Source organism: Macrobrachium nipponense, chromosome 16 (assembly GCF_015104395.2).
Source record: "Macrobrachium nipponense isolate FS-2020 chromosome 16, ASM1510439v2, whole genome shotgun sequence".
Taxonomy (NCBI): Eukaryota; Metazoa; Arthropoda; class Malacostraca; order Decapoda; family Palaemonidae; genus Macrobrachium; species Macrobrachium nipponense.
In genome coordinates, this window is record NC_087209.1 from 51,729,774 (window position 1) to 51,755,612 (window position 25,839).

The 25,839-nt window shown below is 36.0% G+C and overlaps 1 protein-coding gene across 11 annotated transcripts in view; it reads right to left on the reverse strand.

Annotated features, from left to right (window-relative positions):
* Positions 1 to 25,839, reverse strand: part of LOC135195686 (transmembrane protein 268-like) — a 779,026-nt gene that overhangs the window by 621,246 nt on the left and 131,941 nt on the right. For 10 of the 11 annotated variants that reach the window (XR_010310216.1, XR_010310214.1, XR_010310218.1 and 7 more), the window contains exon 2: positions 5,831 to 5,894. The exons of the other annotated variant lie outside the window; for it this stretch is intronic. The gene's annotated coding sequence lies outside the window, so the exon portion shown is untranslated. The remainder of the gene's footprint in view (positions 1 to 5,830; positions 5,895 to 25,839) is intronic. 11 annotated transcript variants of the gene reach the window in all.

Sequence of the window (25,839 nt, forward strand, 5' to 3'; positions counted from 1 at the left end):
CTGCAATATCTTCAAACACCAACCACCGAACACTACATCTGTAAAGCACTTCTACGAACACACAAACACCAACATTTCCCATCCTTTCTCTAACTTCTCTGATCACCCCATCCTCAGCAATATTTATTTTTCAAAATTGCACTTTCACACATCTCACAAAAATGATTCGTAAAATACACACTTGATCCATTATCAGTTTCATAAACACATAATGCTTTAATACTATGTTCCGTTTTTCTCAAATAATTTTCAGAATGACTGCTATCACCATACACATGGAATGATTATTCCTCTCATTCCTGTAAATTCCTTCCACCCTCTATAATTACCTTACACAAATGAGAAAGGCCCTCGATTATACCATCCTCCACATACTAAGAATGGACTCCAGACGCACTTTCACTGTTCCGCCTTTCAAATGCCACCCAGACAGTCACACAGGAATCCTCAAGTATCAGTGAACTCCCTCTAGCCTGGAATGAGAGTGATGTTTATTTTTCATCTTCTACGCCCACCAGCTCTTCAAAAAAAAAAAAAAAAAAAAAAAAAAAAAAAAAAAAAAAAAAAAAAAAAAAAAAAAAACTAGCCCAACGACACTTGCAGATTTCCTCTATCATATACCCTTTCCACTCATTTTCTCCGCGGCAACAGCTTTCATTCGATTAATCAAAATGATTACACCTAACCTGAAACACCCATTAGAACTGGAGATGTTAAATCTAAAAACTTTTTAAAATCTGCAACCTTTTTTTTCTGTCAGCAGTAATCCAGCTTATAAACGGCAATTATCTGAATATTAGTTATGGACACCTTTCCATAGACCCGGTAATTCTGTCTGTGCGGGAGTGCCTTAGGGATCACCATAAAGCTGAATGTCAGTAGATGCTTTAAAGATGTCTCTGGCATCTCCCTTCCTTGAATCTTCCAGAGAATGGGAAGACCGCCATACATGCGCACGCGCGCGCACACATCATATATATATAATATTATATATATATATATAATATATATATATATATAATATATATATATATTATATATTATTATATATAGATATTTATTTATATTTATTTATTATTTATATTATTAATAATATCTATATATATATATATATATTTTATATATATATATTTATATATTATAATATACGATATTATATATGATTACATATATACATACCATACATACCTATATATATATATACATATATAGAATTATATACATACATACATACATACCATACAACACACATATGTTATATATAAATTAATATATATAATGTATTTATTTATCTTATTATATATATTATATTATATATATTATATATTTATTTAAGATATATCAATTTAATATATTAATCTATAATATGTATATATTATATATTATATTATACATACGTTATTACATACATACATACATATGTATATTATATCATATACATATATATATATATATATATATATATATATATATATATACATACATCTACATACATACATACATATATATATATATATATATATATATATCATATATATATATATATATATATTATATATATATATATATAATAAAGAAACGATGTTTTGTGAAAAAGTGGAATAACTTCCACGATAGAAATGCATTTTTCTGCTTCTGTGTAGCTCAAAAGTAGAGAACACACACACACTATATATATATATATATATATATATATATATATATATATAATATATATAATATATATAATGTATGTATATATACAAATAAAAACTGACTTTTCTTATGAGGATGTAGCTCATAAAGGTGTTCCCCTGTCAATCTTTCAATTCTCAGCAAGTTACGTCCATAATCGCCTGTGTACCCATTACAGTTGACTAACAAACACGTACAATAATTCACTCCTTGAGCAACAGCTGCACACAAAGTTTTTACAGTTAAATGGCGCACTCGCTGATGCAAGAAGAAAATCCAAATAAACTTAGCCAACTTTTTTTACCGGCACAAAGTCCTCGACAAACGGTCATAACTAAAGGCTCGACCTCTTATATTAAAACTACAAGGTTAAGTCTGTTTGCTTTTAAACCGTCCTTTATTGCATGAGAGCATGTCCAAAGGAGCCCTGTCAAGCATGAAATTGGCTATCAGCCAATCTTCATTATTTCTTATCAAACAATAGGAGGTAACGTAGAACTTCTCCTCAATAATCTGCACTGGCATTTCTAACCATTCCAAAACAATCCCCTTTCATCAAATTACTGTTTTCTGTGGGAAGAATAATTGAATCCATTTTCATGATTGCCAAACCGTATAAGAGAGAGAGAGAGAGAGAGAGAGAGAGAGAGTTGTGATCCCAAACACATGTTATCCAAAGACATTCACAAAGGTCCTTACAGATGTAGTCCTTTGTTGGCCACGGTTCTGTGTTTTTGGTAAGTGTCCGTAGCCGACGGTAGGAAACCTATTCGTGATTGGCGGAATAGTTCTCGTCGCTGAAATGCTTATGCGCCGCTTATATTCTGAGCTTGTTATTCAATTTTCCTCACTCCTGGAAAACTTGATGTGCTGACTGTATTGCCTCGGTAGTTAGCAAAATATGGAATAGTAGAGCCAGGATAACCGTTTTGGACAGCTATCACGGTCAAAGTATAGGAAAAAATATTGAGATGAGGTATTTACTTTCTACTGCCATAATACAACGGCCCATCAGAAGAGAGATGGAAGCTTCAGTGATATCGACTGCGGCCATTCGCCGTCAGTTTGAAGAAAAACACCGACATAGACAACACAGTTCCTAGTTATCATCATTTTCTTCTCTTCCTCCCCCCCTCCCTCGCTCCCTCCCTCCTTCCCCAAAAAAGAATATAAACCAATTTTATCTTCAGCGTCCACTAAAAGTGGGAAACCATAAAGCGCATATTTCAATATTATCTGCCAATTATACAAGAAGTTAACAAGGCTCTTTAGTTTTTTCAAAAGCGATAAAATACCTTTTAATGCACTAGAAAATGCGCTCTAAAGAAAATGTGATTATTCACTGTATTAAGTTCAAATCGCACATCATATTACAAAAAAATGACGTCCATTTTTGTCCATAGGCGGTTTTGGGTCTCTATGCACACCCACATTATATGTACATAGGCAGTATCAGTATACAACGTCCCATGCATTGGCAACTCCAAATATGATCACATATTCTTCAAAATGGCGCTTTTCAGCGAGATACCATTAATGAACCAAAGCGGTCGCTCGCGAGACTGAGGCTGAGCGCTCATTTCTATTCCACGAGATTCGGAAGGAAAGGGCGATTTAAAAACTGAAACATGTTTCCCGCGCGGTCTCATTCATTCACTGCCAAAAGCGCCATACAAATCCTCTGCCTCATCCGATCATCATTTCTAGATTGCAAATTCTGTCCCAAATGAGACACTTTTGGAAACCAGTCTAATGACTTTGTTTGTCCCTCATCTGCATAAGCAAATGGAGCCAGACCCGTCAACACGAACTTTCACTTAAGCCTTCTGTTGAAGGAGGGGAAACTCTCCCATGACATTTTTCCCACAGATGGCATTAATGGGTATATAAGGGACATTTCCATCATGACATTTTTCCCACGGATGGAATGATTGGTAAGGGACATTTTCGTCATGACTGTTTTCCCACAGATGGAATGATTGGTAAGGGACATTTTCGTCATGACATTTTTCCCACAGATGGAATGATTGGTAAGGGACATTTTCATCATGACATTTTCCCACAGATGGAATGATTGGTAAGGGACATTTTCATCATGACATTTTCCCACAGATGGAATGATTGGTAAGGGACATTTTCATCATGACATTTTCCCACAGATGGAATGAGTAAGGGACATTTTCATCATGACATTTTCCCACAGATGAATCATTGGTAAGGGACATTTTCATCAGACATTTTCCCACATGATTTGTCAGGTCCCACAGAATGGAATTAGGTAAGGGACATTTTTCATCATGACTTTTCCCACAGATGGAATAGGTTAAAGGGACATTTCCTCATGACATGTTCCCACAGATGGAATTGAGTAAGGGACATTTTCATCATGACATTTTCCCCCAAAGATGGAATGTAATTGGTAACGGGACATTTTCATCATGACATTTTCCCACAGGAGTGGGATGACATTTTCCCACAAGATGGGATGCTTTGGTAAGGGACATTTTCATTTTCAGACATTTTCCCCACAGATGGATGGGTAAGACATTTTCATCAGTGGGGACATTTTCACATGATGAGGAATGGGTAAGGGACATCATCAATGATGGGTTTTCTCAGAAATGATGGAAGGTAAGGGACATTTTCATCATGACATAAGTATTATAATTTTTGATACTTCAACAACTAAACAGACAACTTTTTCTTTTTTGAAGAGGGAGGCGCCACAAGTGTATAGCCTTCTGTTTTCTCACTTAAGTTACAGTTCTCTGTGAAAGCAAACTATTGAGATGAATTTGTCGGTCCGTCCGCCCTCACATCCTAAATATTACTGAGCCTAGAGGGCTGCAAATTGGTACGTTGATCATCCACCCTCCAAGCATCCAACATATGTACCATGTTGCAGTCCTCTAGTCTCAGTAGTTTTTATTTTATTCAAGGTTAAAGTTAGCCATGATCGTGCGTCTGGCACCATTATAGGTGCCAACAACACAGTTTCATAAGCCGTGGTTGAGTTTCACAGAAAACTCGATTGCGCCGAAGAAACTTCAGTGCATGTTTTCCTTGTTTAGAGATGAAGACCATCGATCGCTCCACGACCTTTTCCTTGACTCTAGCAAACGCTGAGCGGAATTGCGGGTGACAGGTCGTGGGCGATCCACAAACCTAGGAAATTGAAGAATGTCTAAGGGAACTCAGACGTCAAGATCCAGAAATGGTTTGTGTACCTGGAACACGTTAATAAATCAATTGAAAAATGTATGAAAATATTATCAATTGCAAGAGTATTTCTTTTAAAAAAGGATGAGAAAATAACAAACTTAATGAAATGCATTTAGCTTTCCCATTTTAAACAAACCAATTAATCAATTTTCAGTAGCTCCAGAATCTCTTCACTTTTCGGTTTTCTCACACTACAAACTTCGAATTCAGAAGAGAAACAATGAAGAAGCCTTTCCTCCGCGGTGCGATTCGAACCCAGGCAAGCTATAGTAGATTCACATCAACCGCGCGTTTGATGACTAGGCCATTCCCTTACAATGCTCCTGATTGGCTGTTATTACGCCAATCACAGGACTGGAAACTCTCAGTCTTTCGAGAGAGTTCACATGCGTAGGATCCATGTTCCACCTCTCCTGAGGGATACGTCTTTCAAAAGTATCCCTCAGGAGAGGTGGAAGATACTTCCTACCTATGTGAACTCTCGAGAGAGACTGAGAGTTTCCAGCCCTGTGGCTGCCTTATTAACAGCCAATCAGGATCGTCGTAAGGGAATGGCCTAGACATCAAATGCACTGTTGATGTGAATCTATAGTAGAAGTGAGGTATCATTCAGTCCACTGTGTTGCAAAGACGCTCTATTGTCAATGCTAGCAGCTTTCCCACTTGAAAATTTCAGAGGCAAGTAGACTTCCAATGGCCCGACAACATGAAGCTATCTCGTGTTAGTGCCCCAACAAAAAACCAGGTTGAAGTTATCAGAACCAAACACAAATAACATGAGGAATGCTTACGCTCACGAGCAAATATACTACGTTTATCATGCTTTAAATAAATAAAAATAATATAACCCCTTAATGGCTAACACACCATAAAAAAGAAAAAAAGCAGCAAATGGCAGAACATCTCGTTTTAAATAAAACTAATAAAAACCAACCTTATTCTTATCCACTACACACGCTAAACCATCAGACTGCTTATTCACTGAATCCGCTTAGTACCTGTCAAAAAGAAAAAAAAAGCGAATTAGTTTTTTCCGGCTTGACGTATCTATGTTGCACAACATTGCCAGGGTCTGGAGTATTTAAGAGATGGAATGAACAAGTTTCAATACACACACATTATATATGTATATATATATATATATATATATATATATATATATATATATATATATATATATTATTATTATTATTATTATTATGACGAATTGCCACTCTCCCTCTTTGTGCATATAATATATATTGTATATATTTTATTTTCAACAATGTGTACCTTTTCACTATTTGAGTATTTCAGTCTCTTCTTTTGCTTCAGCGCCATCTCTTGACCGCGCAACCTACTTCCACTCTGTGCTCCTTGCTTTTGTATTTACAAACCTTTCTTCGGACCTTAACTATCGGGATGAAGTAGGAGTACACTTCCAACTACTAACAGTGACAGTTGTGATTGTTATATTGTTCTACTTAATATTTAGTACCGTAAGTCGTAACTATATTGTGGAATATTTAATTAATGTTCGTGTTGGTGTTTTGATACCTAGTTTACGTAATTGTTGATTTATTGGCATTATATTATACATAAATACGTGAGCAGTGTTTTCTTTGTCACCATTTAAGTAATAATGGTTCGTTGGTAAGATATTAAGCTAAGGTACGTTAAAATTCTCTTAAGACCTGAGATATTCCATCGCAGAGGTGACAATATATATATTATATATATATATATATATATATATATATATATATATATATATATATGTATATATATATTATATGTGTGTTTTAAAGTAAATACATACATGCATACATATAATTTCATTGCATGTGTCTTTTTGCGTAACCTGTGCCACAACAAACTATAATTAAATGTAGTAATTGCGTTAGGCTTCATGAGACGGAATGATTTAGATTCCAGATTCTTTCATTTACAAAGAAAAATTTATCACGCACTAGCTTTCGAAGTCATATGGCCGCCTTTGTCAGGCACCAAATGCACCGAGATGACTGCTCCTGGCTTTCATAGACATAGAGTCTTCTTCATCAGGTACCAATCCACTGAGGAGATGACATCATGACAGCTACACTCGGGTATACTGAATGTGCTCCTCCCAACATTTGTTGTTTTCCGTTTTTCTAATCCCTGGGATAACCTTTCCATTGATCTTCGGTTCCTCCTGCCCTTCCCTGCAGTCTTCTTGGTCTCCTTGGTCGTATGCTTCATCCTCAATGTCCTGAATTGCTCCCTTACAGACCATCAAAGGATTAGGCTAGGCCCAAGGAGATCAAGATGACTGAAGGGAAGGCCGGAGGAGCCGAAGACCAACGGGCCGGTCATTATAGGGATTACAAAACCGGAAAACAACAAATGTTGGGAGGAGCACATTTTGTATATACCCGAGTGTACCAGTCATCTCCTCAGTGCAATGGCACCTGACGAAGGCGGCCATATGTCTTCGAAAGCTAGTACTTGATAAATTGTTCTTTTTTAATTAAAGAATCTGGAATCTAAACCATCCCGTCTCATTGCAGCTTAACACACAAATGGTAGGGTAGCCTATGTGAATTGATACATTTGTTGTGGCACATATTACACAAAAAGACACGCAATATAATTGAAGCCTAACATGAGTGGTAGGAATGTACTTACACAGAGAGGCTGTGTGGCTATTTTGTGAATGATTCATATACTGTGAAAACGGCACTCATAAATAACAGATGACGATTAAGAACGAAAAAGGAGCCGGAGTCCACCATTTCCCTAATCAGAATCCATGATCATCTTCATTATGGCTGTATAATTGGAAGAGACTGATGGAAATCATGAATCAAAGTACGCTGCACATTTCCTTTTTATTCATATGTCATAATTCATAAGCTAATTAGTTGGATGGAATGGCCTCTCATTAATGCAATACAGAGAATGGATGGTGACGGTTCCCCATGAAAGAGCTAAGTATTAATACCCCTTACAAAAAAAATTAAATCCTCTAGCTTTTGCAATAATACATCAGTATCACACAAAACCCGTCTCTCTCTCTCTCTCTCTCTCTCTCTCTCTCTCCAAATTCGTCAAGAGCCAACATAGCAGATATCATATTTTGCCGTCAAAGCACACCTAAGAACAATGTTAGCCCATCTCAAATTCAAAGGCTCAACTTACGCACAAAATCACTCGATTGCTGCAAGAAAATCGGGAAGGAATATCCAATCCCGAAGAAAGGACGCTGAAGAGGAAATACGGCTCGACTAGCTTTTACATCTTTTTTAACCAAAATGTAAACCCAGAAGAGGAACGAAGGAAAGAAAGGGAAGTCAGCATGATGGTGCATGACATCAATTAGTCTTTAAAGATGGCGGCTGGCTCGATGTCCACTGAGATATTTGAAGGTTTCAAATTAAGATATCACATTGACAGAAAGATAAATAGGTAAACACGGATACATAGATAGATAAACATTATTCCATAAACTGAAATGCGCATTAATAGTATACGAAAGTAATACGCAATATAATTCAATTACTCCTGGATACCGTTTTCCACTATTTCCATATAGTTTTTCATATCTATTGAAGGAAATAATAATCTCAACAATTAACAGTTAAAATAGATTACACCAATTAGCATGATTCATTGTACGAAAACATAAAACCTAATTTATTCTGAAACTAAAAAGACTTTAGGAGGAAAGAAAAAGCTGCAATATATATCTATCTAATAAAAGGAGGCCATAAAATGCCAAAAGTTAGAAAGTTAATGCTATATTTCAAAGAACAACTGTCTCCCTCTATATGAATGAAGTAAGAATTATAGGAAAATGGTATTTATACCAAGAGTTCCAGAGGTCACCCATTAAATCACTCCAGCTGATAGCTTCTTAGTCTTCTTAATCGCTGGTTGAAGGAAGATTTTATCTATAATAGCAGAGTCCCAAGCTCGTTTTGAGAGAGGTTCACCATATTTCTTTGTTCAATCAGTGCTGATTCTACCATCTAGCTTTTGAACCATCAATTGCTGCTATAAATTATACATGACAAATTACAGTTTATTCTGTGATTATGGTTATTTATGTGGTTAAAAATAGCTGAGCTCTGTTGGCCATATCTAACTAACCATTGGTGTCGTATTAGTCTGGGGGAGTGATTTACTTGTAAAACCGGTGTAGAATTCATCATAGTTAAGGCAAAAGATTTTGTATAATCCTGTGTCTTTGGGGATTGGCTTTTGTTGGACATTAACCAGGGATTTGGCTTGGGTATCTGGGAAGGTAAAAGTAAAAGGGTTAGTTTCCAAGAGTCTGTGTCAATGTCTTAACCTTGTACAGGTGTGGAATTTTGATTTTATCGTTGGGCATCTCTCTAGTCTTGTTTTGAGGGGGACAGAAGAAGATTATGTTAGCTTTATGGATTGCTTTCTCAATTATATGGTCAGGGTATAAATATCAATTTGGTGTCATTCTCACTTCATTCATACACTTGTCTCTGAAATACAGCATTAACCTTTTACCTTTGGCCGTTTTTAAGGAGTCCTTTTATCAGATGGAATTCTGTTTTAATAGAAAATATTTCACAGTCATACATAAAGTCATTCCCTGATTAATAAAATTAATAACTTTAAAATTGTTGTGGATATGACCATACAACTTTCACTCTGTTGAGCAATTACTAAAGTTCCATTTGTTTGCCTACAGATGCCACTGTGGTCACTTTATCTGCCAGCTGAGTCAAGAATAGCAGAAATGGTGTCATTACAGGGTTATTGGACCTTTTTTCTTTACTGAATCCACCAAATCAGCAATTGTTTATCTGCACATGCTGGAGCATTATGCTGCACCTAAATTAGAAGAGTTTCAGCCATGGGTACTGCTTCAGCAAGATGTGGCGCCTCCACATTGGGGGTTTGTTCGTAACTTTCAGAATGCAACCTTCCCCAACCGCTGGCTTAGGAGAGATGGCCCAACAGAATGGCCACCACGTTCACCAGACATTACCCCTCTTGTTTTTTCTTATGGAGTTATATCAAAGATAAAGTGTACAGTACACCAGTACATAATGTTGAGACCTTAAAAGCATGGATAACAGCAGCTCTAGCAACGGTAACCATGGAGATGTTGGTGAGTACCTGGCGTGAGATAGAATTTCACTTTGACGTAATCTGGGCAACAAAGGGGCCACATGTTGAAATTTATTAGTAAAGTAAAAAAAAAAAAAATCTTTAGTCATTGTTGAAATTGAAGAAAACCTCTACCTAACATGGTTTGTGTGTAATAAAGGTCTGATATCCAGGAAAGACTTTATGGACACCCTGTATATATATATAGTATTTACTATATAGTTTCTTATATGTAAATAATTTTATATATATATATATATATAATATATATATATATATATATATGATATATATATATATATGATATTATATTATATATATATAATATAGTATATATATATCTATGTAATATATATAATAATATATATATATAATATATATAATTATATGTAATATATATATTATAATATCTAATATATAGTATAATATATATATATGTACAATATTATAATATAATATCATATATTATATAAATTATATATTATATTATATCATATATATATAAATTGATATTATATATATATATACATACATACATGAAGGAAAAACCAATACCTAGCCAATAAATCATATATCAACTCCCTAAAATATGTGGTAAAAATAAACATAAAGCCATGATTCATTCGAAAAAATATAAATAAAGTCAGAGTTCTACATATATGATAAAAAAAATAAAATTTAATAATACTCTGGCAATCACATGGCGCATAGATAATATTCTAATAAAGTTTCCATTCTATGACAATAACTGAAACAAAAACAAATAATCTTATCTTTAACATTAATTCCATGAATATTTAAAAATGCATTGCCCTTCATACGTATCATAAGCCTTCTCAATTATTTGTATACCATTACATGATAGTTTCGAGAAAATCCACTGAAATGACGTCTGAAAAATGACTGTAAAAATGCCATGTTACTTAGTGTGTGCATGAGGGGTACAAGAATTGGAACGGTGTCATGACCGTAAACTCATTCAATAATTTGATATAAAGCTGAAAAGCTTGCTTATCTTGAATACGCACGCTATATAGAATGACTCTCGCTAACATCAATTACAATACATTAAACTGGAAAATACTTTTATGATACATTACAGTTCTACTTCAGGATATTAAATGATTCTATATCCAAAGGGTAAGTCGCTTCACTGACCGAATATAAAAGTGAAGTTTTCCTAAAAACAGTTTAAACACAATCACCTTTTGATTAAAATTATAAGAACAATAGAGGATTAATATAAACTCGTGGTTAAGATGAAAACTAATAAACTGCAAAACACTTCATCGTGAAAGTAATCAAAAATACAATTTAATCATTCTTCTAAATAATACAACTCGAAATAGGCGCGTTATTGTAAGATACTTTTAACGTAGCGTAGCACTAATTACACAGAACATAGTTTCAATTTATTTGAAAAAAATGCGAAACTACTGCAATTAGCAACATTATTAATATATTACCTTCCGGTACAGTAAATCAATAACAAATTTCATCAAATGGCTTCCTCGTTTAACGTTCATTTTCTCTTTAAACGACCATGCGCTCAAATTGGACGTATGCAAATTTAAATACAGCAAGCTGATGAAAGCTGGACCAATTAAATCCGTTGCCTACGGTTAGGGCCTGTAATAGCACTCATGAATATTATATACGAACAGATCATCCGTTTAACAATAACTGATGACCAACTGATGAATTTTATAGTTTTAACCAATGCCGTTTTAGATGGCTCTCATTCTTCTGAACCTTTATTATATAATATAATATAATATAATATACATAACATATAATATATATATATATATATATATATATATATATATATATATATATATCATTCAAGCTACAAACCACTGTCCAACGGACAGGCACGAAATGAGGATCGACATTGACGTTACCGATTCGGCTAACAGTGAGGCTATAAGTTTATATCGATTCTGATCTTACAAATCACCGTCGAACTCGGTTTTTTCGTAATTAGAATCGATATGAAACCCCCTCTACGTTGGTCGCACGTAGCCACATTATGAAAATATATCAATTCCGAGGTAGAGCGAATTAGATATTAAAGGACATTTGTAGCTCGAATGATATATATGTGATAATTATTCATAATATGGCTTCGTGCGTCAAACATTCGAATTGGCTAACATGGTAGAGGGGGTTTCATATCGATTCTAATTACAAAAAAACCAAGTTCGAAGGTGATTTGTAAGGTCACAATCGATATAAACTTATAGCCTCACTATTAGCCGAATCAGTAACGTCAATGTCGGTCCTGATTTCGTGCCTGTCCGTTGGACAGTGGTTCGATCCCATGAGGGGACAAAATTATTATCAACTAAAAAATCCCCTTCGGTACATATATGAAAACATATCAATTCCGAGGTAGAGATTAAAGGACATTTGTAGCTCGAATGATATATATGAATCATGGTGATGTGATAATTATTCATATATATATATATATATATATATATATATATATATATATATATATATGAATAACTTGATCACGAAGTATATAAAACGTGATGCTATGCATAAATAAAGGTTTTTTGCCACAAAGGAAAAAATTGAAAAAGCGAGATAGCCAAGTACTTTCGGTCCTGTTCGGACTCTTTACTGAGTAAAGGGCCCGAATAGGACCGAAAGTACTTGGCTATCTCGCTTTTTCATCTTTTTCCTTCGAGGCAAAAACCTTTATTTATATATATATATATATATATATATATATATATATATATATATATATATATACTGTGCTTCATATCCATTTTTAAGAAGAGCTACTCCTGGCCTGAAAATGCCCTGCCCTCAGAACTATATACATTCCCCCTTAACTATACAACCTTCTCTGAAAAAAGGAAACTTATCAAACAATTAACTGATGATTTCCGTATAACGTCACAAAAATAATGGTTACTGACGCTGAGAATCCTACCTACGACGCTTTGTTTAACTATATTTTTTTCTGTGTAATAGTCAACAGAAGGGCTTTAAATTTCACGTTCAAATTAACCGTCGTCCAGACTAAGGAGGGACACCTTCCCTGACCCTCGCTCCTATATAGGAAGGAATGCAGATTGAGGGCACGCTGGTCAAAGCTGCTCGATCCTCCTTTATATTACCGTCATTTCAGACGAAAAAGGAAACCCTAGAATTGAACTACTTCCCTAAGAATTTAAATTAGCCATAGCTTTCTTACTTTTACATCTTTCTCCTTACGGCAACTCCGCTACAAATTCCGTCGGCCTTAGAGTATACAAAAGATAGCTCTCTCTATCCCTTATTCCATCCACAGGTACAAAACGGAGAAGGGGCTGGCATTCTGCTTCGGCTTAGTGGGAAGACAACAGAATCCGCTGCCCAGCCACGTAAAATAGGGAGAACGATTTCGAGGAATGCAAACCTCCCTGCCTTGTTAAGACTGTCAGTGATGACGAGGACGGCTGTTTATACAGCCTGTAAATGAACAAAATCCCGACAGCGTGAAGAGAGAGATTCGATTATCCAAATATCGAATGAACGTAGACAGATTTTTTTTTATCTTTGGCCTCGAGGTCTAATACTTATTTCTTGTTAGCCGTCCGACCTGTGCAAATGTTTATTATTTTCAGTAATTGCTCATAATTACTCTAAAAGCATTTATACAGCTCAATTGATAACCACAAGTTTTGATGAATATTAAATCGGTAAAAATTAACCATTATTATTATTACTTTTCACAGTCTCCATTAATGTGCGCGAAAAATTACATTTCCTAATAATAACATAAATCATTATAAATAGAATAAACATTTTGACAACCTGGGAATATGTGAATTAATAAGTTCAATCTCTCTCTCTCTCTCTCTCTCTCTCTCTCTCTCTCTCTCTCTCTCTCTCTCTCCATCGTCTCCTCTCTCTCTCTCTCTCTCTCTCTCTCTCTCTCTCCAAACAGTTCTTGGATAATAGAGGAACCTGTTCTAACGTGAGACGTATGATCTGAAGCAAGGTCGAGTTGGAAAAGTTGGTCAGCTAAGTAGGAAGACATGAGAATAAATTGTGGAAAAGCACAGAGCAGACAGCAATGAAGCGGGGACCGAAAGAACTTGACAATGAACGGAGGAGGGAAACTGAAAAATCCACTGTAATCAAAGCTAAGAAATAAAATTCGTGGAATACAAACATTTAGAAACAAATGAGTTGAAAAGCAAAAGATTAAAATTACAGTGCGATTTTAACTGAACAAAACTGCATTCCCAAAAAGTTGCCCTCATTCATTCATTTTTTAATGGGCTTCTAGAAAACGCTGAGAGCGTTGGCTAGACGAAATAATCAATCGACTATTTCTTTATTTTCAACCTTAATTTTCACAAGGCAATTAGATATTATACGTTACACCCAATCCAGTTCATTTTCATCATGCATTCCGTGACGAGTCATTCTGTAACCCATTAAAGTAATACATTTCAACAAAGTCAACAGAGCGCCACCTCTTTCCACATCACAATGGCGATAGAAACTGTATAATATTCGATGCATAAAGAATAGGAAGTGACAAAGGAGTCTTTACAGAGGAATCTTCGCAAACCAAATATGAAAACGTTTGATTGCATTCTGAAAAGATTTCCAGATGAACCGTAAGCGACAATGGAGTGTTTCTCTCAATCAAATGGCACTAAAGGAAGCAAATATAAAATGAACTTCGATCGATATTCAAATTATTCATCTACGACATGCTACACTGCATCAAACGGCATTCTCTCATGCGCGTCATCATAGTTGTCTAGTACGGAAAGATGGACACACACGCACAAGCACGCACACACACACACACACACACACACACACAGAGAGAGAGAGAGAGAGAGAGAGAGATGGTAACGACCCCATTCTAGTCACCTCAGCCATCTAACAACCAGGCAGAGAATTCAATGTTTAGGTCTAACGAAGAGGCAATGACTTTTTCAGGAAAATATACAAACCACTCTCTCCTCTACATGGAGAGAGAGAGAGAGAGAGAGAGAGAGAGAGAGAGAGAGAGAGAGAGAGAGAGAGAGATCGTTAAACAATTTGAACGTCACCGAGTTCATGGTGAAGCCCAACTCGAAACCTGTGCAGCATCATAGTTGGTTACGATGAAATCTTATTACAGGTCGGATGACGAGAGCTCAAAATACTCATAATCATGGCATATGATAGAATCGGTTGTACTAAACAAACGATCCTGATCTTCATCCGTCTTCATCTGAAGCCAAAAAATACTTTTAAATCAAATTACTGAATTTGGCGATGTGAGCTTTGACCACCAAAAGAGGTTGGAACTTTATATATGGCTCTTTCACTGCATACCAAAGTAAGCCTTCATATCTATGAGAGATCCTTAGTATGAAAGGCTAACCGATAAAACAAGATGTTTTAAACTGACTCATTTCTATGAATTTGCACATCATACTGTAAATATTATCAACTGAAGAGACATAAATACTTTCCCTTCGTAACGCAAAGTCTATGATGAAAATGCCAGATGCTGTAAACTCTCCGTGTAAAAAAAAAAAAAAAAAAAAAAAAATATATTCACATTTCACACCTTATGCTCGGTTGCCCTAACTTCACTCATTTCACCCGTACAGCATATCTCCAGAATAGCAGGGGCTATAAACACTAAGCAATACCACGCTCAGAAACACTTGTGACTCCTGCACACAAGAATAATTAGATTGGATGATTGCGGACTGACAAACATGTACTACCTAGCGTAAATGATGGAAAAACGAAGGTATAACAGTATCTCGTTCCTCCTCATGTTATGAGCATTCTTGCTGGGTATAAATGGGGGACAATAAGTGACAATTATACAAAATTAATCCTTATAATGGATCAAATGGATATCAGTGTAGAAAGCGTCAAAGAAACTGAACGAAGCTGTATTCATGGTAACATGGATTTTATAAATAATAATAATTATATTATATATATATATATATATATATATATATATATATTATATATATATATATATATATATATGTGTATGTGTGTGTGTGTGTGTGTGTGTGTGTGTGCAGGCACGCGCATTAAGCTACAAATCTCCTTTAATATCCAATTCGCTCTACCTCGGAATTAATATATTTTACTATATGTTAACCGAAGAGGAATTTTTTAGTTGATGATAAATTTGTCCCGTCGTGGATTCGAACCAGCGCACAGAGGAGAAATCAGAACTTCAATGAAGTTACCGACTTGGCCTTTCATTTCTAAATATCAAATTCCTCCCGAATGACTGTATATGAACTTATTAAACGAGGCACAAAAAATAAATAAATAAAAAATCAAGGGCGAACAGGAACTACCACCATCATTAAGCAAAAGTGCTTTTGCATACATCACAGTTTTTAAAAGACTATTATTTTTAAAAAATTAACATAAAGTAAAATGCCTAACACGAAAAAATGGTGATATATACTGTAAGTCTGACCCAAATGATAATACTGAACACCTGCCGGAACAAGCTACAAAACACCTGTGTAACAGAATGCGGAACCCGAACCGTCCACTTCCTATTACACCTATTTAATAAAGAGATGTTATCTCCTAAGTTACTTTCACCAAATGGAGAACAAGAAGGGAATGTAATAATGACCTACAATTTGACTAAATGGTTTACAACAACAATTATAAGCAAGGGAGGACAACCAACTGTAGTCCCAAAACAGCAGATACTTATTCATATGATATAGCCATCAGCTCAAAACTAAATACTAGAAAAATAAAGGAGTACAATACTTGCCATGCAGATAAGCAAACTTACATTCAACTTTCGGTTACTCAAACTTTAATCCTAAAATATTTCTTTATTACTTGATAAAAGCAGAGTCTTCTTATCTTCCAAAAATTCTTGCTCACCCATTGCTTTACTCTAGGAAAGAGTAACACCAAGTCATTACGCTGAACAGTTTCCATCATTTCTCACGTATAAAAGCGCCATTCTGCAGCAATGCCAGCCATGCTTCATATTTTCTTCTTCTTTCCCACCGTTGGTATCCCTACATTAAGGGGTCGGTTGCCTGATGCGCCTTCTCCACTGCCTTCTATCAAAGGCATCATCCTTCACCAAACCTCTTCTCTCCATATCTTCTTTCACTCAATCTCGCCATCTAATTCTCTGTCTCCCTCTCGATCTTCTTCCTCTTAACAGGTTCCTCCCTAGCCTTCACCACTCACTCTTTCTAAAAGCCAAAAACGAGGTACAGTGGATTGTAGTGGCCCTGACCCTTGTGAGGACTTCAGATTGAAAACTATCATCAAAATAACAAGTCTTATCGTTTTAACCAATTCAGTAATAATCTAACAGTAATGGTGTAATCACTAGCAACCTACTGGATTCTCGGGCCTCATCCCGCTTTGTAGCAGCCCATACCAGCCTGTTAGTTTGTTGCAAGCTTCAAATAATATGGTAATGAAATCTGGTTGTCACAGCTGGTCATCCACCCAACCAGTGATCAAACCCAACGTTGCTTAATTAACCGGTGAAAATGTCATCAGGGAACAACTAAGCTGATCTTTATATCTAAAGGATCAAAGGTTAACTTTAACATAGTCAATGTGATGATTCTCTAGTTATTGAGAGAGACTCCTCATAGCTGGCAAGTCAAAATAACATTGAAATTACTTCACAATTATGAATAAAAAACAAATCTTGAAATTCCACTGTCCCAACAAAAATCCATTTTGAATAATGAGCGCTGAGAATGGGAAAAGAGATGGTCCAGAAACATCAGCCAAACAAAGCAAAATGAACAAAACTATTGTCCTTCCCACCATGCTCGCTGCTGCTCATATGAGTTGATTACACACACACACACATGCATATACATACATACATACACACACACACACACACACACACACACACACACACACATATATATATATATATATATTTATATATATATATATATATATATATACAAATCAAAAAAAGTGTATGGGAAACGGACGAAGCCCTTTATATTCACACCGATCATTTTACTGAGAAATAACAAACCCTTAATTACACTGAAAGGAACAGACGTTATGGACAGCGAGTAAAATCCACGGATGAGGTCAAAATCAACAGATTTTTTATGGGTATTAGGAAGGCAGGAGGAGGGAATAAAAACAGAGTAGTGGGGATGACAAAATGAGAGATTTAGAGACGTGAAGAAAAATAAGGATCATGTTGAGGCATACAAGGGGCTGGCAGAGAAATTAACACAAAAATATAAGGAAAAAATGAGGCAAATCACGAAAACAGGCAAAAATGAGCAAGCACTTCGGAGAGAAAAAGTTCTTTAATGACGTGTATGCAGAGGAAACACTAATGAGCAAATAGGCCTCAGAATAAAATATGCAAACTGCAAATGCTGTATAAAGAGAATGCAGTCCTGAGTCAATGGACAGAGTGTATTAAAAAAAAAAAAAAAAAAAAAAAAAAAAAAAAAAAAGCTGCCTGACAGATGCCAATATGAAAGATGTTAATGTAAATTTGAGAATGATTGTGGAAATGAGAACTGAGGATGTTTGAAGAGGAAGAATAATAAAGAATTTAGACCAAACGCCGAGGACTGGGACCGATGAGGACAATCATCGCTGAAACGGAAATTGACAACAAAAAGTGAAAGGTGTAACAGGAGGAAAACCACGCAGTTGCGCTATGATTTAACTGTTAAGAGACGGTGAGAGTAAGATGAAAGAAAGAGAATATGAACGGAGGTGTAATAAAAGGAAAGGAGTTGCTGTTGGGAGCCGAAGGAATGCGGCAAAGAACCTCAAGTAATGCCTACAGCGATACGCATGAGGTGGACTGACGGTGCTAGCCCCCAAAGGGAGTTGAGATGTATGTACAATTAAAAGCTTGAAAAATGCCATGTCACAAGCAATAAATTGGATTACGAATGAGATATTCGTACTGTGGAATGGCACAGGAAATGGGACTGTGTGACTAACATGGGCGTGTAAGGGATAAGCCAAAAGTTCCAAGGGATGGGAGAGAGACAAGGGTGTTTTTTAGGAGTAAACACTTGGGAAGGATTCGACTGAGAAGGTATGACAGGACACAGAAAACTGATAGGGAATGAACGAGGAAGGTTTAGCCAACTATTTGTTATATATAATTGATATGTGAGAAGTCTCAAAAGGAAACAGGAATACATGGCATCCAAGAACAGAATCATTTACAGAGGTTGTTAGGAGACTACGGAGTGGTAAAGAATGTACTGAGAGTAATTTAAAGTTTCTATGGTGAAAGCGAAGCATTTTTTGAAAAGCAGATAGGAGGGTGGAGCAGGGGATCCTGGGCACTAATTATATGTATATGAAATTGTTCAGTCCCTAGAGCATAGTGTGCTAGAGCAATGGCCTGGCCCTTGCCTTTGTCGCTCATGAACAGCCTTTATTAAACATTTAATAACCTTTAAAGGCGACCAAGGTGTTGATGCATTACATTTCCAGGGTCATCTAATATACTAGGCGAAAAGTTTTGAGATAGGGGCATAATGATGAGAAACTACAAAGACTATTAATAAATTAATTTGAAACTGTTTGTATGAAAAGGAAAGCTGAAATCAGGGTTGGGGTCAATTATGAATTGAATTGATGTTAAAATTGCGTGAACTGGAATTGATTTGGAATTATAAAAAGAAATTTTGAAATAATTGGAATTGATACCAAATTAATAGGAATGGAATTGGAATTTATTCCCAAAAATTATAATAAATCGACATGAATAGATGCTAAAATGCAGTGAATTGATATGAATTAATGCTAAAATGCAGTGAATTGATATGAATTGATGCTAAAATGCTGCGAATTGATATGAATTGATCGATACATCCTTATAATGTAGTATAACAAATCTTGCGTGTTATAAACTGGACCTTTACACACCATCTGATTAAGGCTAAATAACAGAAATTAAACCTCGGATTATTGAAGATTACATGTTATGAATAGATATATCTCTATAGAGATAGAATAAGGTTATAAAGAACAGAACATGAATTATGGGCTATTATAAAAATATCCAGTTTTCCAACTCTACTGTTTTGAGTCACACCTTTACCGGTACTGTATCCACAGAACAGACTAAGTCTTGTCCTGCCGTACTTGCCCTTTCCTTTAGTCTTGTCCTGCCGTACTTGCCCTTTCCTTTAGTCTTGTCCTGCCGTACTTGCCCTTTCCTTTAGTCTTGTCCTGCCGTACTTGCCCTTTCCTTTAGTCTTGTCCTGCCATACTTGCCCTTTCCTTTAGTCTTGTCTTGCCGTACTTGCCCTTTCCTTTAGTCTTGTCCTGCCGTACTTGCCCTTTCCTTTAGTCTTGTCCTACCGTACTTGCCATTTCCTTGAGTCTTGTCCTGCCGTACTTGCCCTTTCCTTGAGTCTTGTCCTGCCGTACTTGCCCTTTCCTTTAGTCTTGTCCTGCCGTACTTGCCCATTCCTTGAGTCTTGTCCTACCGTACTTGCCCTTTCCTGTCAGCTATGGGGTTTGGCAACCATATTCATGTAATCATAAGCTAGACATCTTACGCACCATTTCAATCTTGAACGTGTTATGAATAGATATACCTTTATAGAGATAGGCTTAAGCTATTAAGAACAGAACATAAAAATTATAGGCTAGTATCAAAACAAAGGTTATTGTGTAATTAAAATGATTGAGTTTTCCAACTCTACTGTTCTGAGTCATACCCGTATCGGGTATCGGTCCTGTACGCACAGTGCGGATCTAGTCTTGTCCTGACATCCTTTCCCTATCCTGTTAGCTACTATGGTGTTTGGCAACCATATTCATATGATCATATGCTGAACCTGATACACACCATCTCATTCAGGCAAACTGACAGGAATTATACTTGTCAATCTTTTTGTTTATATAAAAAAATGGAATTTTGTTTATTAGATGTCAACTTTTTGGTTATAGAAAATATGAATTTATTACAAAGTTGTGCAATGAGATTTTGTAGCATTTTTTTTTTACCACAGTCACAATTTGGAGTACCTGAGTTGATAAGATAGGCCTATAATATGGAGTCACATTTTTCTAAGGCAAAATTTTGAGAAGCCAATTTTTCATTAATTGAAAATGTAAGCTCTATGTTTATGTTCTATAAGTTTTTGCGGCTGATGAATGTTGATACTTGATGCAGATGTGAGTAGCTTACCCCAGGTTAGTAAAGTTTAAGTTTCGCCCTCATATGAAATATCAATTATATATATAATGAATTGTAATTGAGTTGGGAATTGAAACCCTCATAATTTGAACTGAATTGGAATTGAACATTTATTTTTTAAAATGATTTGGAAATGAACTGGATTTGATAAATTCACAATTTTCGTTGAATTCGAATTGATTTGAATTGATAAAAATGAATTAACCCCAACCTGCCAAGAATACTCGTAGGTGACGCAAGGAAAGAATCAGGGTGTCTGAAAAAGATTTGTTAACAGGGTGTGTGAAAAAGATTTATCAGGGTGTGAAAAAGATTTGTTAAGAGAAATAGGAGAAATAGAAAATTCTAGAGCAGCTGTAGAAAGCTGTTAGCAAAAGACGTGGAGTTTCTACGGAAGCTTATAGGCCATGAACATCCCCTTCTATTGCTACCATCGCTAATGGAACCTGGGGCTCAGCCTTTTGTCCAATTGATAATACAGCCTGGGTAGGAAATATGGAAACTCGCAGAAATTGCGAAAATGGTAATTGCAATAAAAAAAAAATGATCACAGGTTGTGGAGAGGAAAAATACGAGTGGAGATTTTGAAAAATATGCGCATATTTCAATATCTAGTCATCGAGTTTGAATGTAAAGTAAGAGATGAATGGAGAAGTATGAAGCAGCTACTGTTAAGGGAATTTTCCGTATGTGTGTTCATCAACAATTCAGCAGGAAACAGCCTAATATTGAAAAATCAATAATATATATATATATATATATATATATATATATATATATATATATGAAAAACTTGATCACGAAGTATATAAAACGTGAAGCTATGTATAAATAAAGGTTTTTTGCCACGAAGGAAAAAATGAACAAGCGAGATAGCCAAGTACTTTCGGTCCTGTTCGGACCCTTTATATATATATATATATATATATATATATATATATATATATATATATATATATATATATATATATAGATAGATAGATAGATATATAGATAGATATATAGATAGATAGATAGATAGATAGATAGATAGATAGATAGATAGATAGATAGATAGATAGTAATACATATAAATAAATATACACATAGTATTTCAATTGGGAAATAGAAAGAAGCAAAAGAACGGAATTTCCAATTGGTAAGCAAGAAAATCGCCATTTTCCATCAATCACTTATTGCATGAAGATATCAATTATTTCCGAGTATTTTGCAGGCAACATGCCATTTTGGTCCTATGTTGCTATGACGGCCGTTTTAATAGTCATAAATCATAACAAACCAATAAGCAGAAACCAATCAACATAAAACAAACGTGACTGATAAAAACGATAGGCAACAACATTTCAAACTTTTTCACAAATATCTGAGATGTGGTTATTAAATGATATCGAAATTCTGTAGATTGAGTCCAAATTTAACCTACAGATAGGCACAAGTTATTAGAGAACTAACTCTCTCTCTCTCTCTCTCTCTCTCTCTCTCTCTCTCTCTCTCTCTCTCTCTCATGGTAATAACAATTCCACAACCTAAATTCAGATTCTCCAACTTTCCGCTATGCTTGCTTCGGGCCGGGCTGCCTTTAGATTTCGTCAAGGTAATTCTCGTAATATACCTGGAAGGAATGACTTGATTAAAGATCTGTTTACATATTCACGAGAAATGTTTTTACTGTGGAGGCAAAATGGTAGCCCGAGGGAAGGGCACTGCATTACTAATGAGACAGGCGAGAGCGCAGTTCAAACTTGTTCTTAAACACTGCAGATAAATGAAAAACAACAAAGAGCAGATGCAATGTCTAGAAACTTAGAATCCGGTGATTATCCTCGTCTTTCGAAAGATATCCAGTTCCTTAAATCCCAAAACTAAAAAGCTATTACAGAGAGTAGGGGAAGCAGTCGGAGACGAGGCTATCGCAAGTATGTGGGGCGATCACTTCAACAATATCCTGAATTGGATAAACGATCAAGATTCCCGAAGGGATGTAGATAACCTCCTTACTTATAACTTTCAATTTCATTTTGCAGATCGTATTACGCCAGGTAACATCAGCGATGCTATAAACAGCCTACCTAATAATAAATCGCCCGGCTGTGATGGTCTTCCCGCAGAGGCTTTCAAATTCTGCCATCCGATAATTTACATTTTGCTAGCTGCCCTATTCAATGCGTGCATAATTCACCAGTTTCTTCCAGACTCCCTACTCTTAGTTCACTTGATACCATTAATCAAAAACAAGCTAAAGGATGCACCTAACCCTGGCAACTAGCGGCCGATTGCAATCACAACGATCGCGTCGAAGATACTTGAGTCGGTTCTTCAAGTGAGACTTCGCCCTTCCTACACACATCTGACAACCAGTTCGGATTTAAAGCAAACCACGTAACCAACAACTGCATCTACATACTAAAAGAATTGCTGAACTACTACCTATCATCAGCCTCTCCTATTTTCCTTTCTTTTGTGGATGTGAGAAAAGCGTTTGACAGAAAAACTACCTGAAGATCTTCCTGAAGCTGCAAAAAAGGGGCACACCACTATATTTAATTGGCATTTTATATTGCTGGTTCTCCACACAGCAATTCTGTGTCAAATGGGATAACGTATTATCGCACACCTTCGGCTCCCTAAACGGGCTTCGGCAAGGGGCCAGTCTCTCCCCATACTTGTTTCATACGTACACAGATGCCTTGAATGTCAAATTGAACTCACTCCCAATCGGGTGCACTGTCAATGAAACAACTATAAACACCACTGTTACGCCGATGATATGGTTCTGGTTTCCCCATCAGTGCAAGGTCTCCAACTCATCGGCACTTGCCGCCAATATGCAGAGGAATTTGATATCCTATACAACGAAACCAAGACCCAGTGCATGTCGCTGCTCCCGAGATCGCTTAAGCATATGCAGAACCACAAATTTTCCTCCGAAATCATCGGCTGGAATTCGTGCACGAATTTCCGTATTTAGGTCACATTATCACTGACGACCTAAAAGATACGGCAGACATAGAACAGAGGCATCGTATCTATGTGCAACTGGCAACATGATTGCAAGGAGATTTGCTTTCTATCACCGAGACGTGATACTGCTGCTTTTCCACTCGTATTGCTACAGTATTTATGGGTGTTCCCTCTGGACGAACTGTACCCGAGAGACCATGAGAAGTATCACTGTTGTGCACAGTGACATTTTAAGACGCCTCTCAAACACTCCCCGCTACCTCCGCCACACAGATGTTCACAGAAAACCGCCTGGACAACTTAAAAATCATTACAAGATGAACAATGTCCAGTCCGATAACACGTGTGAGAAACAGCAGCAATTCGCTCAAACAAAGCGTCCTACGGAGTGAAGCAAGAAGATCTAAATTGTGGGAAAGATGGGAAAATGAGGCCTTTGTTCCCTAAAGGACTTAATCTCTGTATTGGCAAGGTGCCATCTGCAGAATCTGTCATTATTATTATATTTATTGCTGATATTTTACTTTTTCATTGTTACTGTGAATGCTATCAAGTTAAAGTTTTTCGACACTCAATTTCCGTATTTAGCCCTCTGCACCTGACTTCTGTAACCACTTAAGGTCTCTAGCTGAAATTTAAGTTATATTATCTGTGCACTAACTATTATAACTCTCAATACATTTTTTTCTCTAATATTATTACTGTTATTACCAGTTTTATGATTACTATCTTTTATACTACCTCAGCTATTGTGTGGATAGTGCTGTTTATTCATTTTTTTATCATGTTGTCTCATGTATCTAGATTGTGTATGTTACTGTCTGTATTTTGTATATTCCATGTATATGGCCCTCAGCTGATAAGAAATTTTTTATTATTATTATTATTATTGAAAAAGAAACCCACAAAATCACTTTGTAACTTGTTTACTTCTAAGTATTTACATTTAGTTTTACTACACACTCGAGTACTTTCAGGCCCTATCTGTGGCCCATTTTCAAGAGATGTTTGGGATGTTAGCCTAGGTCAAGGCCCAGCAGTCTTCTGGAACTTCTTCTCGTTGAGCTGTCATTTATGTGATGGCTGTTCTGGTTTCCTTGAGAGTTGCCAATCCCCTCTTGTCGCTCTGATATCCTGAGCTGATGGTCAATGGGATTAATCCTTGAGGTAATCGGCTTATTGAAAGAAGCTAAGATTGACCCTGCTGACCTGGAGATTAGGTTTCCTGCCCAACAGACTTTTGGTGACCACATCCTTACCTCAAGGATTAATCCCATTGACCATCAGCTCAGGATATCAGAGCGACAAGAGGGAATTGGCAACTCTCAAGGAAACCAGAACAGCCATCACATAAATGACAGCTCAACGAGAAGAAGTTCCAGAAGACTGCTGGGCCTTGACCCAGGCTAACATCCCAAACATCTCTTGAAAATGGGCCACAGATAGGGCCTGAAAGTACTCGAGTGTGAATAAAACTAAATGTAAATACTTAAAAGTAAACAAGTTACAAAGTGATTTAGTGGGTTTCTTTTTCAATCTTCAGAAGAAAACTGAAAGAAGTTTTTGTTTGTTGATTATTATTATTATTATTATTATTATTATTATTACTAAGATTTTCAACATTCCTTTTCAAATATTGCAAAATAAAAATCCACATAACATCTTTGTTTCGT